The 17,214-nt window shown below is 39.2% G+C and overlaps 1 non-coding gene and 1 pseudogene across 1 annotated transcript; both read right to left on the bottom strand.

Moving 5' to 3' along the window:
* Positions 1-613: 613 nt before the first annotated feature.
* Positions 614-2,515, bottom strand: LOC110769628 (pentatricopeptide repeat-containing protein At1g08070, chloroplastic pseudogene; annotated as a pseudogene).
* Positions 2,516-9,426: 6,911 nt separating this feature from the next.
* On the bottom strand, positions 9,427-9,533 carry LOC148294552 (small nucleolar RNA R71). Its single transcript, XR_015836214.1, has one exon. It is a non-coding gene; the product is annotated as a small nucleolar RNA R71 (small nucleolar RNA).
* Between the last annotated feature and the right edge of the window lie 7,681 nt (positions 9,534-17,214).

Below are 17,214 nucleotides of genomic sequence, written 5' to 3'. Positions count from 1 at the left end.
TCATTGTTAACAAATGTATGACAACTTTGGAAAGTCCCAGGCCAAATGAAAAAGCAAAAAGGAATGAAAGAAGAAAATCTTTTGCTTCTTCTTCTTTGATTAGGGGTGGCCTCTTTTCTTATTGTTCACTTTTATGCGCTTTTCCAAGTCCAAAGAATTGAATTGGGGTTAACGTTACAATTTAGAACAAAAATTAATTCAAAAAATTTCAACCTTAGGTGCTAAGTTTGTTAATTTATGTAAAAGATGCCCACTATATGAAGAGTAAAGAAAAATGCCCCAAAATTTTTAGAATAAAGTCCAAAACGCATCAATTACACACATAAAAGTGCAACTATAACTCTTGGGCTAAAAGATTTTATAGGAGGCTCATTTTTTCGGGGGCCCTGTGCTATCGCTTAGCCCGCACACCCTGTGGCCGGGCCTCATTGATGATGACAAGAGTTTGGAACATTCTGAGGATGCTAATGTCTCTTTCATTCCAGGAATAGCTCATTTATTAAATGCTCGACTTGAAAAACTAATATAAATGCTTTTACTAACAGAAATAAAATGCTGCTTTTGACAAAGTTCTATCAGATGCTATTATTAAGGAGTACTTTGCCTTGTAAAAACTTTGCATATTGTCATCTATCAAGTAAGAATTGCTTGTTGCACTGCCTGAGAGTTGAACAAAATTTTAGCTCACATTGTTGCTGAAAATCCAAAATCCCTAAGCAAATATTTCTGATCGTATAACTTTATTAATTCCTCTTACAGTCTCATATATAGAATGAGTTTGACTATGTAAACAATCTGCAACAGTGAATTCATGAACAAGGCCATCTACTTCTATGAGAGAGCAGCCAGGCTGCTTCTGGATGCCCTGAAGAGGCATACCTTTCCTCAGCTTGTTCACATCATACCACCTTGATGTTGAAGCATATAAGTTGGATAATAAAACACGTGACTCAAACCTTCTTGGTTCCAAATTCTCAACATTTTTGGCAGCAAATTCTGCCAACTCTGTGTTCCCATAAGTCCTGCATGCAAAAAGCAGAGATCGCCATATGACCACATCAGGCTGAATGGGCATAGCTCTTATGAACTTCTCAGCCTCATTTAACAAATTAGCACGACCAAGAAGATCCACCATGCACCCATAGTGTTCAATGCGAGGAACGAGTTTATAAATTTCAGACATGGCTTTGAAATACCGAAAACCCTTTTCCACAAAACCGCCATGGCTACATGCAGACAGGACCCCGAGGAATGTGACCTCATTTCGCCTGACATTACTTGACGCTTCCATTTGTGAAAACATTTCCAATGCCCTAACAGAATCCCCATTCATAGCAAGACCTGTAATCATGGCAGTCCATGTAAACACATCTCTTGAGCTCATGCCATGAAAAATTTCAAGAGCCCTTTCAATGTCTCCACACTTGGAGTACATGTCAATCAAAGCATTCTTCACTGACATGTTCATGTCAATGCCGCTTCTTTCGCAGTACGTATGCACCCACCTTCCATGGTCCAATGCACCCGAATGCCCACATGCAGATATAACACAAGCAACCATTGCCGCATCTACTTCAACTCCTTCTAATTGCATCTCACGAAACAATTCTATCGCGTCCTTGAACGAGCCTGACTGCGTATAGCCTGCAATCATAGAAGTCCAAGACACCACATTTCTGTGTGGAACCCTGTCGAAAATCTTTCGAGCATCATCCATGCGCCCGCACTTCGCATACATGTCAATCAAAGACGAACCCAGGAAGACATCCAATGCAAACCCGCTTCCAAGCACCAACCCATGAATTTTCCTCCCCAAACCAAGAGAACCCAACCTCGCAGACGCAGTGAGAGCACTGACCAAAGTCACCTTATCGGGCCTCATAGACCCATCACTGAGCATTTCGTCAAACACCTGGAGGGCATCCCAGTTGCGATGGCTCTGTAAATACCCAGAAATAACGCTATTCCAAGACACCACGTCGCGAACCAGACCCGGTACCAAGTCGAAGACCTTACGAGCAGAGTCAAGTAGGCCACACGCAGAATACATAGAGACGAGGCCATTTTGAACGAAAACGTCGTCATGCAGTCCGAGAATGAGTGTCAAAGCGTGAAGCTCTTGGCCTTTGTGGGGAAGCTGGAGACGACTGCACGCTTTGAAGAGGAAAGGGAAGGTGTAGTTGTCCGGTAGGAGATGGGGAAAACGACGACGTATGAAGTTGTAGAGATAAAGAGCTTCTTGCGGGGAGGAGCTGTGAGAGTAGGCTTTGAAGATGAAGTTGCAGGCGAAGACATTTGGGTTTTGAATCTGAGAGAAAAGGGCGCGAGAAAAGCCGAGACCGTGAGGGAGAGAGCGAAGGAGGAGCTTGCTTGAGACGAACGAGTCGTGGGCTAAGACACCTGAAGTAATGGCGTGGGACAAAAGCTCGTAAAACTGCCTGCCCTTGAGCTCTCCGTTGCACTTTTCTAACAGAGCAGGCCATTTTGATTTTATTGTGAGCTGTCGAATTAACATTTTGCCATTGAAGGCTCGTTCTTGATGTACTTATAAATTATAAATTATACTGAGCTTACCACAAAAAAAAAATTATAATGTTACATAATCACTCATTTTATTTAAATATAGATAATATTGAGAGATGAGGACATAGAAGGGTTATTTGCAGCAATGGTCCCTCAGTTATACCCCAAGTTACACTTTGGTCACTCAACTTAAATATTAGTTGCAGATGTCACTCAATTAGGTGTTTTGTTGCACCGTTAGTCCTACCATCAAGTCTGTTACTTTTTCTGTTTAAAATGATGATGTGGCAAGCATCTCTTAGATTATTGATGGGCAAATGTGACTTTTCAGTTAAGTAATGATCCCTCAACTATACTCGGAGTTACATTTTGGTCACTCAATTAGGTGTTGTGTTGCACCATTAATCCCTACCGTTAGAGAGACTTGACGGTAGGACTAACGATGCAATAAAACACCTAATTGAGTGACCTTTGCAACTAATATTTGAGTTGAGTGACCAAAGTGTAACTTGGGGTATAGTTGAGGGACCATTGCTGCGAATAATCCGAACATAGAATATAGGACCTTGAGTGTAAGAATAAATGTCACTTTTAATACTAAATGCTAAACCATGCATAAACTATGATAAACTCCCCAGTGAGCAAATTTTTATGGAAACATCATCAATGCCAAGAGCCCTGATATATGTTCATAATAAAATTAGTCCACCTTTAAGGAAAATTGTATGATGTACGTAATTATCTTAATAAGTTCTTTATTTGGTAAATACCACGACGTGTCTCCACATCCAAAGGGTTGGATTAATCTCCGCTCGGATTCGGCTTGCTCCTGTTCAACCACACCTGCGTCTAAATTTGAAATGAGATAGAACTCCGGGTGATACACTCTCAGAGCTCATTGTTGATTGTGCAACCACAGACAGACACCATATAGCAAGCAAATCAAACATCGACGAATCCCATATACAATTCCACACAAAGGTGAATGATCACTCAACAATTATTTACTGTCATACATTACAAGAAGGGAAATCTTCTTTTCTTTTATGATCTCATTTCAGGGAGTTTTCAACATCGATTACAAACTGGAATTTCACAATTTTTTTTTTAACTACCCTCTGGAGAGCTTCAGTTGCATATTGAATCCATGAGCAGCATAGAAATCTATCATTTCTTGCGTATCCTTCATTCCACCTGTCACGCTGCCCGAAACGGTTTTCATACTTGCCGTGTAAATGCATATGTTCATTATTCTTCATATTCTCTCCACTGCAGCCTCTCTAAACATTTATATCGTGAATAAACTCCAAAAACTCAAGGAAGAATTTCCTCATGTCTTCATCTAGTTGTTCGATCTTGATCGGAGAGTAATAGTGTTGATTCAAGTTGCGAATAAACCATCATAGCGTGAATACAATCCAAAAACTCTAGGAAGAACTCCCTCACGTCCTCATCCATTGATTTAGTCGTGGTTGTAGAGCGGTAGTGTTGCTTTAATTTGCAAATAAACCTCAACAAATCAATAGTAGTACCTCCACTATAGTCAGAATTTTTGTAAGCATAAATGCACCTCATATAATACTTCCACTTCTTCATTTTGCTATTTTCATTCCAATTCAATAACCTATCAAAATGGGAAGACTCAACATCAACTTTTTCGAACGAACAGTACGTCGATGTATGCAATTGTGAAGATCTTCAACATACGTCATCATATCCACAACATCCATAAAAAACGGATGGCCTTTAATTCTGTCCATATAATCATCATACCTAAAACAAAACAAACAAAAAAAATGTCAAAAACAGATATTAATGCAGTTATAACATAAAACAAACTTACAACAAATGCACAAGACTGACAAAACTTTAGATGAAACTTATGACAAATGCGCTACACTAACAAAACAATAGATGAACCTTCCTTCTCTGCCCAGCAACCAATGGAATTGGGATGACTGTGCCTCTGCAATTCAAAAAACAAAGAATCCAACATTGTTTGCAAATTACGAAAGTCCTTAACCTTGTTCCTCATAAGGATCAAGGATGGGAGATGCTGATGAGGTTGGGAGAAGCACAACCTATCAAATTTGTTTTGGTTGGGAGATGCTACTTATTTAAAAGCAGAGAATGTGTATTTGTTGTCTTTTTGGTTTTGTCATGATCGGTATCTCGTCCCTTGATATTTGTGCAGTGTGACAAGGTGGGTTCCTTGCGAGAAGAGTGGGCTGCTGTCTGCTATCCGAATTTTGAATCCACGTTGGAAGAGTGACTGAGTGTATGTTTTGGCAGGGGTGAATGTTCCTCAGACATGCCAGTAAGGCGACAAACAACCCTTACTAGCAATTAACCTTATTTTCTGAGGAACATTCACCCTGCCAAAACATACATCACTCAGCCACTCTTCCAATGTGGATTCAAAATTCAGATAGCAGATAACAGCCCACCCTTCCCGCAAGGAACCCACCTTATCATACCTCACAAACATCAAGGGACGAGATACCGATCATGACAAAACCAAAAATATGACAAATACACATTCTCTGCTTTTAAATAAGCAGCATCTCCCGACCACAACAAATTTGACAGGTTGTGCTTCTCCCAACCTCAGCAGCATCTCCCATCCCTGATCCTTATGAGGAACAAGGTTAAGGACTTTCAGAGCTCATTGTTGACTGTGCAACCATAGACAGACACAATATAGCAAGTAAATCAAACATCGGTGAATCCTAGATACAATTCCACACAAAGGGGAATTATCACCCAACAATTATCGACTGTCAGTAGATGCTTTGAGTTCCAATACCAACAGTTCCCTATGAAGTTATTAATATGTACATTACAAGAAGGGAAATCTTCTTTTTTATTATGGTCTCATTTCAGGGAGTTTTCAACATCAATTATAAATTAGAATTTCACATCCTTTTTTTTTTACTAGTCTCTGGAGAGCTTCAGTTGCATATTGAATCCACGAGCAGCATAGAAATCTATCATTTCTTGGGTATCCTTCGTTTCACCTGTCACGCTGCCAGAAACGGTTTTCATACTTGCCGCGCAAATGCACATGTTCATTATTCTTCATATTCTCTCCACTACAGCCACCCCAAACCCCAAACCACAGACATCCTCAAGTATACTCTCCAGCAACCTCTCTAAACATTTATATCGTGAATAATCTTCAAAAACTCTGGGAAGAATTTCCTCATGTCTTTACCTAGTTGTTTGATCTTGATCGTAGAGCAATAGTGTTGATTCAAGTTGCGAATAAACCATCATAGCGTGAATACAATCCAAAAACTATGGGAAGAACTCCCTCACGTCTTCATCCATTGATTTAATCGTGGTTGGAGAGCGGTAGTGTTGCTTTAAGTTGCAAATAAACCTCAACAAATTAATAGCAATACCTTCACTATAGTTAGAATTTTTGTAAGCATAAATGCACCTCATATAATACTTCCACTTCTTCATTTTGCTATTTTCATTCCAATTCAATAACCTATCAAAATGGGAAGACTCAACATCAACTTTTTCGAACGAACAGTACGTCGATGTATGCAATTGTGAAGATCTTCAACATACGTCATCATATCCACAACATCCATAAAAAAATGGATGGCCTTTAATTATGTCCACATAATCATCATACCAAAAACAAAGCAAACAAAAAAAATGTTAAAAACAGATATTAAGGCAATTATAACACAAAACAAACTTACAATAAATGCACAAGACTGACAAAATTTTACATGAAACTTACGAAAAATGCGCTACACTGACAAAACAATAGATGAACCATCCTTCTCTGCCCAGCAACCAATGGAATTGGGATAACTATGCCTCTGCAATTCAAAAAACAAAGAATCCAACATTGTTTGCAAATTACGAAAGTCCTTAATCTTGTTCCTCAGAAGGATCAGGGATGGGAGATGCTGCTAAGGTTGAGAGAAGCACAACCTGTCAAATTTGTTTTGGTTGGGAGATGCTGCTTATTTAAAAGCAAAGAATGTGTATTTTTCGTCTTTTTGGTTTTGTCATGATCGGTATCTCATCCCCTGATGTTTGTGCAGTGTGACAAGGTGGGTTCCTTGTGAGAAGGGTGGGCTGCTATCTGCTATCCAAATTTTGAATCCACGTTGGAAGAGTGACTGAGTGTATTGTTAAGCTCATAATTTCATACATATACATGCCCAATTTACTTACTTCTTTTGCTTAGTTCCTATAATTCTAAGTTATTTCCCTCCCTTTGTGTGTTTTGTAGGCCAATAGAGCAAGAGAGCATAATTCATGCAATTCAAGCATGTTAAGGCCTAATTTGGATGAATGGAAGAAGAGCTTAAAAGACAAACTCATTTTGGCTACAGCCCCCTGCCAGTCCAGTTCCGTAGGTCATATTGCAAGCTTTGTTTCAGCAACCTACACAGCTCGGATGAGGCAGCATTCTTCATGAAAGTTGTTCCAATGGGTGTGTACTATAACATATCCAACATTCAGCCCCATTGGATAAATATGGAGTCTGTTACCTAGCAAACACAGAGCCATGCTCAGGATGGATTTTATCAGCGCGCAAAATGAGTTAGAAATTTGTTTTGGCCTTAACTTCCTCCTCCGACCTTGGATTGGCCCAAATGATATATGGCTGGAAAGAAGACATTCTGAACTTCAATTTAGAGTGCTTAAAGTCCTAATTTGATTAAGAGAAGCCCAAGTTGTAAGCCCTTGAAGTTGCTGGTTATGCTGACCTCAGCATGTGCTGGTTGGATGCTTGGTCATGGTGAGCTAGGTATGAGCTATCATTTCTGGTTGGAAGCTTGGTCATGGTGACATGAAGATGAGCTAGGGCTGCTGGTGGGATCTATTGGTGAAGTGCATCAACCAATTCAGATTTTATAATGCAAGTGTTGTATGCATTAGTGAAGTGCATCAACCAATTCATCTTTTATAATGCAAGTGTTGTATGCATTAGCCATATTGAATTCAGATTTGTCACTCCCCTCTCCCTATAAATACCACATCCATTCCACATTCAAGACACAACAAATCCTGAGATTCACAACCCCCACAATTCACTCCAACCATCCTCAAACACTCTCAAAATCCCAAACACTCCAACAATCACCAAAACAACTCCAGCAAACCTCTCTTTCATTTCCCTACGAATTTCATCTTCCTTAGCCATCACCACTCACTCAAACTCATCCCAAATCACCTCCATATCCTTCATACATCTTTCTAGAAGTGGGGAAGCTCTTGGAGAAGCATTAGAAGTGGAGAAGCACTTGGAGAAGCATTAGAAGTGGAGAAGCACTTGGAGAAGCCTTGGACACCACAAGAACTTCAGAAAAAGGGTTTTTCTACTCTTATTGTATTCATTATGTTTTCTCATTTCTGTTCAAGTCTCTTTTCCATTATGAGTAGCTAAATCCATAACTAGGGCTTCGATGTAACCTAACATGAATATTCTGGGTTTATAAGTTTGGAGTTTCAAGTTTGATTCATGATTCATGTTCTTATTCATTATGCTTATAAGTTAACATGCTTGTTTGAATGATTGATCACCATTAGAACTTGTTTGTTAACTATCTTGGTTTGAATTAAGAGTATACACCATGCTTTAATTCGAATTGAACTATGAATAGGAAGAGTATGTATGGACATTCGACAACAGGGATTAGATACATACTTGGTTGTTTAAAATGTTCTTCTATGCTTAATGGGTTCCTAATGCTTAATTTTAGGTTAGACAACAAATGATCAAATTAGGGAATTAGGAACACAAGGTTAGGACCAAACACCATGGCCTAATCATACTTTAGCTAGAATCAATCTTTGAATCTGAATTAGACTTGTTACTTGAATCTTTATAACCCAGAATTGAATTGTTATGGTGATTCGAATGCCCTAGTCTCAAAATCTGTTTTCCAACTCTTAAAACCACTCTTTGTTACATTTGTTTACTTGTTTTTGTTTGCAATTTCATTTTGCTTCTTTTGTTCAACAATCACAACCACTCTTGTTTTAAATTCTGTTTTAGACATAACCTCCTACTTTCTTGAATTTGGTAATCTAAGTACATAACTAGTTTTAACTTCTCAGTCTTCGTGGGTACGACCTCGTACTTGTCTTGCTATACTACTAATTGCCCCGTACAATTGCGAGTTAACATAATATTAACAACAAATTTTGGCGCCGTTGCCGGGGACTGAACGAAAGTTCTTCCCTGGTTATGTGCCCAAGGTTACCCTATTCTTTTTAGTGTTTCTAATTAATCTAATTTTCTGTTTCAGGTAGTTTATGTCTAAAAATCCATTACTTGAACAAGTTAGGTCTTCGTTCCAACGTTCTAGATCTTTGAACGCAGGACCATCATTGCAACCCAGACGAGTGACCTCTGAAATTCAGAATCGTCTAGAAAGGGAGTTGTCAACTGCAAAAGAGCAAGCTCTTGCTACATTTACAAGTCTTGCTCTCCACACTGAACTTCCCGGTTCTTCACTTTCAAATTCGGAAGCAAGTTCAGACCAAGAAGAAGAAGAAATGATGGCTGCCATTGAGTTCATGGGAGAACTTGATATCCCAACAATTCCAGCATCTCCTTCAAGCATTTTGCTGCCCACTGTAGCTCGAAATTATGAGCTTAAATCTTCTCATCTTAATATGCTGCCTTCCTTTTATGGTTTACCTAATGAAGATCCATTGACTCATATAAAGGATATTTTTAATGTTGTGAGTTCTTTTCCCTTGACAGGTGTGACAGAAGATCAACTTCGAATGAGAGTGTTTCCATACACTTTAAAGGATAAGGCGAAGTATTGGTTGAATTCTTTGAAGCCTGGTTCACTCACTACATGGTCTGCCATTCAAAAGAAGTTCCTGGAAAAATACTTCTCCACGCAAAAGACCGACATGCTTAGGGACAAGATCTTGTTATTTGCACAGCAAGATGATGAATCGTTTTGTGAAGCATGGGAGAAATTCAATGGGTTGCTCAACCAATGTCCTCATCATGGGATTCCATTGAAGCTTCAAATGCGTATGTTTTATAAAGGACTAACCCCTTCTAGTCATAATATAGTCACCAATTTTGCAGGTGGTTCTTTTAAAACCAAAACTCCAGAAGAAACGTACGAACTCTTTGAGGAGATAGCAATGGAGACCCAACATACGGATACAAGAGGTAAACGTGTTATTAGTGGTTCTAATGATGCTTCTAGTGTGCAGATTTCAAAACTGGAACAAAAGCTAGATGCTCTTCTTGCATTAAACTCAAGAAGCCCTCCGAAGGAAGTGTGTAGCATTTGTGAATCTCATGACCATGCTACCACAGCTTGTCCACTTGGGGCTGGATATCCAGAATTTGTGCAAGAGCAAGCTAAGTTGGTAAATTCCTACAACCAAGGTCCAAGAAATGATCCATACTCTCAAAGTTATAATCCAGGTTGGAGGAATCATCCAAACTTTTCATGGAGAAATACCCAGAATCAAGCAAATCCCCCTTCATTCCAAAGGCCACAACAATCATCATCATCATTGGAAGATATAGTGAAGCAGATGTCAATCAACCAATCCAATTTTCAGCAAACTACACAAGCTGCCATCTCCAAATTGGAAGTCCAATTAGGCCAAATAGCTGCTGAAATAACTCAAAGAGTGCCTGGGAAATGGCCAAGCCAAACTGAGATCAATCCAAAGAACCCAGAAGCCAAGGCCATTCATGTGCTCAGATCAGGTAAGATCATTGATAATAAAGATGATTCTAATCTTTCAAATGATGTTGTGATTGTAGAAAATGAAGAGGAGGAGACCATGGCCACGGAAGGAGAACAACTCAAAACTTCTCAATCTGCTCCTAAGGCCAAATCAGATTCTCAGAAATCCGATCAATTCCAATTGCATAAAAGGGATGACAAATTTGTGCCACCACATCTTCAAGAAGATAGATACGTGCCACCCGCTCCATATGTTCCACAGATTCCATTTCCAGGCCGTCTTAAGAAAGCAAAGCAAGATAAGGCTTTTAAAGAGATTTATGATATTTTGAGTAAAGTTAATATCAATTTGCCTTTGCTTGATCTTATTGAACAGATTCCTGCATATGGAAAATTCATCAAGGACTTGAAAACTCACAAGCTCAATTTCGCTCCAAATGAAGGAGTAAAGCTCGACCAGAATGTAAGTGCTGTATTGCAAAGGAAGCTTCCACCAAAACTAGATGATCCTGGCAGCTTTGACATTCCCATTAACATTGGAGGCAAGAAGATTGGAAGAGCCATGTTGGACTTGGGAGCAAGCATCAATGTTTTGCCATATTCAGTTTATCAAGAGCTTGGCTTAGAAGGGATGAAGAAGACTTCAATGCGACTTGAACTAGCTGATCATTCTATAAAATATCCAAAAGGTATTGTAGAAGATATTCTAGTTCAAGTTAATACACTAATTCTCCCTGCTGATTTTGTAGTGATGGACATGGAAGACAATCCAAATGGAGATCGTATTGATCCCATTCTCCTAGGCAGGCCATTCATGGCCACTGCAGACACAATCATCAAAGTGAAAGATAGCACTCTCTCCATGACTGTTTTGGGTGAAACTGTTGAATTTAAAATGCTTAATGCTCTATCTCAACCTTCTATCTCTCTTGATTCTTGCTTTTCAATTGATGTTGTGGATCATGAGGTTTCTTCCAAAATTTTGCAGAGAAAGTCTAATGATGCTCTAGAAGCTGTCTTAACACAAGAAGAGGAAGATCTTTGTGAACCGGAGTTCCAAGAAGTGGTGGCTGCCTTAGAAGTGTTTCCGCCATACCCACCATCCTTTAGGCCACCAATCGAGCCTCTTGGACCATCATCCACGAAATTGGAGCCATCCATTGTCATCCCACCAAAGCTAGAACTTAAACCTCTTCCCAATAATCTTAAATATACATATTTGGGTGCTAACGAAACTCTCCCTGTTATAATTGCTGCAGGTCTCTCCTCACATGAAGAAGAGAGCTTAATTAAAGTTCTAAAAGAGCATAAAACAGCCATTGGGTGGACCATAGCAGACATCAAAGGAATTAGTCCAAGCATGTGCATGCACCGGATTTTAATGGAAGAAGACAGCAAACCATCTCGTGATGCCCAAAGGAGGCTAAATCCCAACATGAAAGAGGTGGTTAGAGCTGAAGTTTTAAAGCTACTCGATGTAGGAATCATCTACCCAATTTCAGATTCTAAGTGGGTGAGCCCTGTGCAAGTTGTTCCAAAGAAGTCCGGAATCACCGTTGTGAAGAATGAGAAGAATGAGCTAGTTCCTACACGAACTGTCACTGGTTGGAGAGTTTGCATTGATTACAGGAAGTTGAACACATCCACTAGAAAAGATCATTTCCCCTTACCTTTTATTGATCAAATGCTTGAACGTTTATCTGGCCATGCTTACTATTGTTTTCTTGATGGTTTTTCAGGTTATAATCAAATTCCCATTGCTCCGGAAGACCAAGAGAAAACCACATTCACATGCCCATTTGGTACGTTTGCTTATAGAAGGATGCCATTCGGTTTATGCAATGCCCCAGCAACTTTCCAAAGATGCATGATGTCAATCTTTTCAGATATGGTGGAACGATTCATTGAGGTATTTATGGATGATTTTTCAGTTTTTGGTTCCTCTTTTGATAATTGTCTTCACCACTTGTCTCTAGTGCTTAAAAGATGCCAGGAAACAAATCTGATTTTGAATTGGGAGAAGTGTCACTTCATGGTGAGACAAGGCATTGTACTAGGCCATGTGATTTCAAGCAAGGGAATCGAAGTGGATAAAGCCAAGATCGACCTCATCTCAAATCTTCCACCCCCTACCTCTGTTAAAGGAATTAGAAGCTTTCTAGGTCATGCTGGATTCTATAGAAGGTTCATCAAAAATTTCTCAAGCATTACAAGGCCATTGTGTAATCTCCTTGCTAAGGATGCTGTTTTTGAGTTTAATGAAGCTTGCATGGAAGCTTTTTCTACCTTGAAGAGGGAGCTAACTTCAGCCCCTATTATCATAGCTCCGGATTGGTCTTTACCATTTGAAATAATGTGTGATGCCTCTGACTTTGCTATTGGTGCAGTTTTAGGTCAAAAGAAGAACAAGCTGCCCCATGTGATTCATTATGCTAGCCGGACCTTGAATGATGCTCAAATCAACTACTCCACAACAGAGAAGGAGTTGCTTGCTGTGGTTTTTGCTTTAGAAAAATTTCGTTCTTACCTTGTTGGTTCTAAAGTAATTGTTTATTCTGACCATGCAGCCCTTAGATACTTGCTCACTAAGAAGGATGCCAAACCACGCTTGATTAGATGGATTCTCTTGCTGCAAGAATTCGATTTGGAGATTCGAGATAAGAAGGGATGTGAGAATGTGGTAGCTGATCATTTGAGCAGAATTGTGGTTGAAGAAAAAGGAGGAGCTGTGCTACCCTTGAATGAGACTTTCCCTGATGAACAACTATATGCTGCCCAAGTCAAAGAGCCATGGTATGCTGATTTTGTTAATTATCTTGCTTGTGGTGTTCTTAGAAATGATCTAACTTCTCAGGATAAGAAGAAGTTCTTTTCCATGGTGAAACATTATGTATGGGATGAACCTTTCTTATTCAAGCATTGCCCGGATCAACTCATCAGAAGATGTGTTCCAGAAGAAGAGCAAGAAAGCATACTTAGGCATAGCCACGAATTGGCCTGTGGAGGTCACTTTGGAGCTAAGAAAACAGCACTTAAAATTCTGCAATCTGGTTTCTTTTGGCCCACTCTATTTAAAGATGCATTTAATTTTTGTGTTAAGTGTGATAGGTGCCAAAGGATGGGGAACATAAGTCGCAGGAATGAAATGCCATTGAATAACATACTTGTTGTGGAGCTCTTCGATGTGTGGGGTATTGATTTCATGGGACCATTCCCATCTTCCTTTGGTTATACTTACATACTTGTTGCTGTTGATTATGTGTCTAAATGGGTGGAAGCCATAGCCACCAAAACCAATGATTATAAGGTGGTGCTGAAGTTCTTGAAGGATAATATTTTCACAAGGTTTGGTACTCCAAGGGCTGTCATTAGTGATGGAGGCAGCCACTTCTGTAACAAGCCATTCGAAGCACTCATGAAGAAGTACAACATCACCCATCGAGTCTCTACACCATATCATCCGCAAACTTCTGGTCAAGTGGAAATAAGCAATAGAGAAATTAAGCACATCCTGGAGAAGGTGGTGAACAATACAAGGAAAGATTGGGTAGCCAAGCTCAATGATGCATTATGGGCTTATAGGACAGCATATAAGACTCCCATTGGAATGAGCCCTTATCGTCTTGTGTTTGGGAAAGCTTGTCACCTGCCAATGGAGCTTGAACACAATGCTTTTTGGGCCATCAAGAAGTTAAATTTTGATCTAGACAAGGCAGGCCATGCAAGAAAGTTTCAGCTGAATGAATTGGAAGAAATTAGACATGAGTCTTATGAGAATGCAAAGCTTTACAAAGAACGAACCAAGAGTTACCATGACAGAAACATTCAACGGAAAGAGTTCTCCAAAGGTATGTCAGTTCTTTTGTTTAACTCACGTTTGCGTCTCTTTCCAGGAAAATTGAAGTCTAGATGGCAAGGCCCATTCACCGTGGTCAATGTTTCTCCCTATGGAGCTGTGGAGATTCAAAACCCTAAAGATGGCTCGACTTTCAAAGTAAATGGACAACGTTTAAAGCCATTCTATGAGGGAGTTTCAGCTGGCATCCAAACTGGCCATGTGGTAGATCAACTTCCCTTCGTACCATCAACTTAGCTGATTGCACAATGTCTTGCCAAGACAGTAACTAAGGCGCTTCTTGGGAGGCAACCCATGTGTTCAAGAAGAAGGTGCTTGGTAGCAATCGACCTAATCGCATCAAGGGGGAGCATTTCAATCCTTTCTCTTTACTTGTTATTATTTTAAATTTCTGTTTTTTTTTTTATAAAAATTTAAAAAAAATAAAAAAATTTAAAAATTTAAAAAGATTTTTCATATGAGCTAACTTATGGTAACTCCAGTGAGCACTTCCGTCAATACAGTGTCTAGGAGTTCTTTAGGCGACACCTTCGGTGTCTAAGAAGTTTGGGTTTTAAGCGGGACCATTGTGACCCCTCCAACCTTCCCGGATCCCCCGGCTGTGTTTTCTGAGGCCCTTAACTGGTCATCCATGAGTTGCTTATATATTCATTTTTTTTATTTTTTATTTTTCCTAAACCTTCTTCTAAACTTTTCCCTTTATCATTTGTTTGTTCTCAATCATCTTTTGTATGCTTTCACATTGAGGACAATGTTCAATTCAGGTCTAGGGGGAAGGTTTTCAATTTCAATTTTCTTATCCATTTGTGTTTTCAATTTTCGTTCTCTTGTCACTATTTTTTTTTTTATTTTTTATTTTTTATATTTTTAATTTATTTAATTTTTTTAAAGAATGTCATACAATCAATGCTATGGAGCTGCTATTTGAGGTTTTCATATTAGAATTTTGCACTTCACAAAGCTTTTGCTCTTAGAATTCTGGTGGCTAAAGTACCACGCTCAAATTCTTGAAGGAAAATAGTGGAGACTACCCTAGTGAGCTATATCGAGCCTAATTGCTTTCTTGAGAGGGTTTAAAGTGTTCTATTTCTCATCCATACTTATTTTCTTCAATTCACTCTAATTGATCTCATTATTCCATTTTGATTGAATACTAAGGATGATTCTCTTTTGCAGATATCATGTGCTTGCTCTCATTCATGAATGAACTCATTGAAGTGATGCTAGGCTATGTGTGCATAACCATTCTATGTGCTTTCTTTTCACCCTACCTATATGTGTGTTCCATCAACCCTCTTGAAGCCAAACACTTAAAGCCTTTTCTTCTATCACCCTCATCATTTCCCTACCTTTGTATCTCAATCTGAGATACTTGACCTATTGTAGCCATACCCTATAGCTTAGAAATATACCAAGGTGTGCCAAGATAAAGTTTGAAGCAAGGAAGTTGCAGCCATGTACCTAAATAAAGATGATGTGAATCTGTGCAATGAAGTTAATGAAGATGCAGATCAAATCAACGAAGATGAAAGTGTTTCGATTTGATCTAAGTGTGAAAAATAAAGTCTATGCCAGGAGATACCATGAAGTTTGCTGCCATGCCAATCTAAATCAATGATGCCTTGCAGATTAATGAAGCATGCAACCTTGGTATGTTCTTAAGTTATTTGTTTTTCCTTCCAATTCTTCCATTTCCCCTAAACCTTAGCCTTTCATTACAACATTGTGAAAGACCTAGCTGATCTTTGAGGATGTATTCATGGGTGCTGGTAAGTATGTGTGTATCTCTATTCTTAGTATTTAATTCCTTTCATGAGATCTAACCAAATTTGTGCTTCTATTTCATACACTCACTTATGCTTTCTTGAGAGAATTAAAACATAGGTTCTGAGTGATTGAGTGTTATCTGTGAGAATTAGAGTCGAAGCATGTTCTCTATTCAAGGTTTGAGTGTGCTTGCTTTGAAACTGTGTGCCTTTGAGCTATAGCTTCCACTTGTACACACTGATTGATGACCTATCTTGGCAACTCTATGGTGTTGGAGGTATGACTAAAACTTTCTTTCATTTTCATTAGTTGATTTCAAAGTTGTTTTTCTAACCATTTTGTTTTGTAGAGTTAGAAAAACGTTTGTGGGTATCGTATCTGTTAAACCCTCAGGAGACACAACTCCTCCTACTAGGGATGCCTAGAGGTTTAAAGGCTTGTTGCATACGCTCAATGCAATCGAGTTACCTACGAAAGTGGTCTAGTTAACTTCTTGTTTTGTTTTTATCTTTGTTTCTCTTTTGTTTTGCTCGAGGACTAGCAAAATCTAAGTTTGGGGGTGTGTTAAGCTCATAATTTCATACATATACATGCCCAATTTACTTACTTCTTTTGCTTAGTTCATATAATTCTAAGTTATTTCCCTCCCTTTGTGTGTTTTGTAGGCCAATAGAGCAAGAGAGCATAATTCATGCAATTCAAGCATGTTAAGGCCTAATTTGGATGAATGGAAGAAGAGCTTAAAAGACAAACTCATTTTGGCTACAGCCCCCTGCCAGTCCAGTTCCGTAGGTCATATTGCAAGCTTTGTTTCAGCAACCTACACAGCTCGGATGAGGCAGCATTCTTCATGAAAGTTGTTCCAATGGGTGTGTACTATAACATATCCAACATTCAGCCCCATTGGATAAATATGGAGTCTGTTACCTAGCAAACACAGAGCCATGCTCAGGATGGATTTTATCAGCGCGCAAAATGAGTTAGAAATTTGTTTTGGCCTTAACTTCCTCCTCCGACCTTGGATTGGCCCAAATGATATATGGCTGGAAAGAAGACATTCTGAACTTCAATTTAGAGTGCTTAAAGTCCTAATTTGATTAAGAGAAGCCCAAGTTGTAAGCCCTTGAAGTTGCTGGTTATGCTGACCTCAGCATGTGCTGGTTGGATGCTTGGTCATGGTGAGCTAGGTATGAGCTATCATTTCTGGTTGGAAGCTTGGTCATGGTGACATGAAGATGAGCTAGGGCTGCTGGTGGGATCTATTGGTGAAGTGCATCAACCAATTCAGATTTTATAATGCAAGTGTTGTATGCATTAGTGAAGTGCATCAACCAATTCATCTTTTATAATGCAAGTGTTGTA

This window comes from Prunus avium, chromosome 5 (genome assembly GCF_965620075.1).
Source record: "Prunus avium chromosome 5, drPruAviu1.hap1.1, whole genome shotgun sequence".
NCBI classification, from domain to species: Eukaryota; Viridiplantae; Streptophyta; class Magnoliopsida; order Rosales; family Rosaceae; genus Prunus; species Prunus avium.
This window is presented reverse-complemented; position numbering and strand designations above follow the sequence as displayed.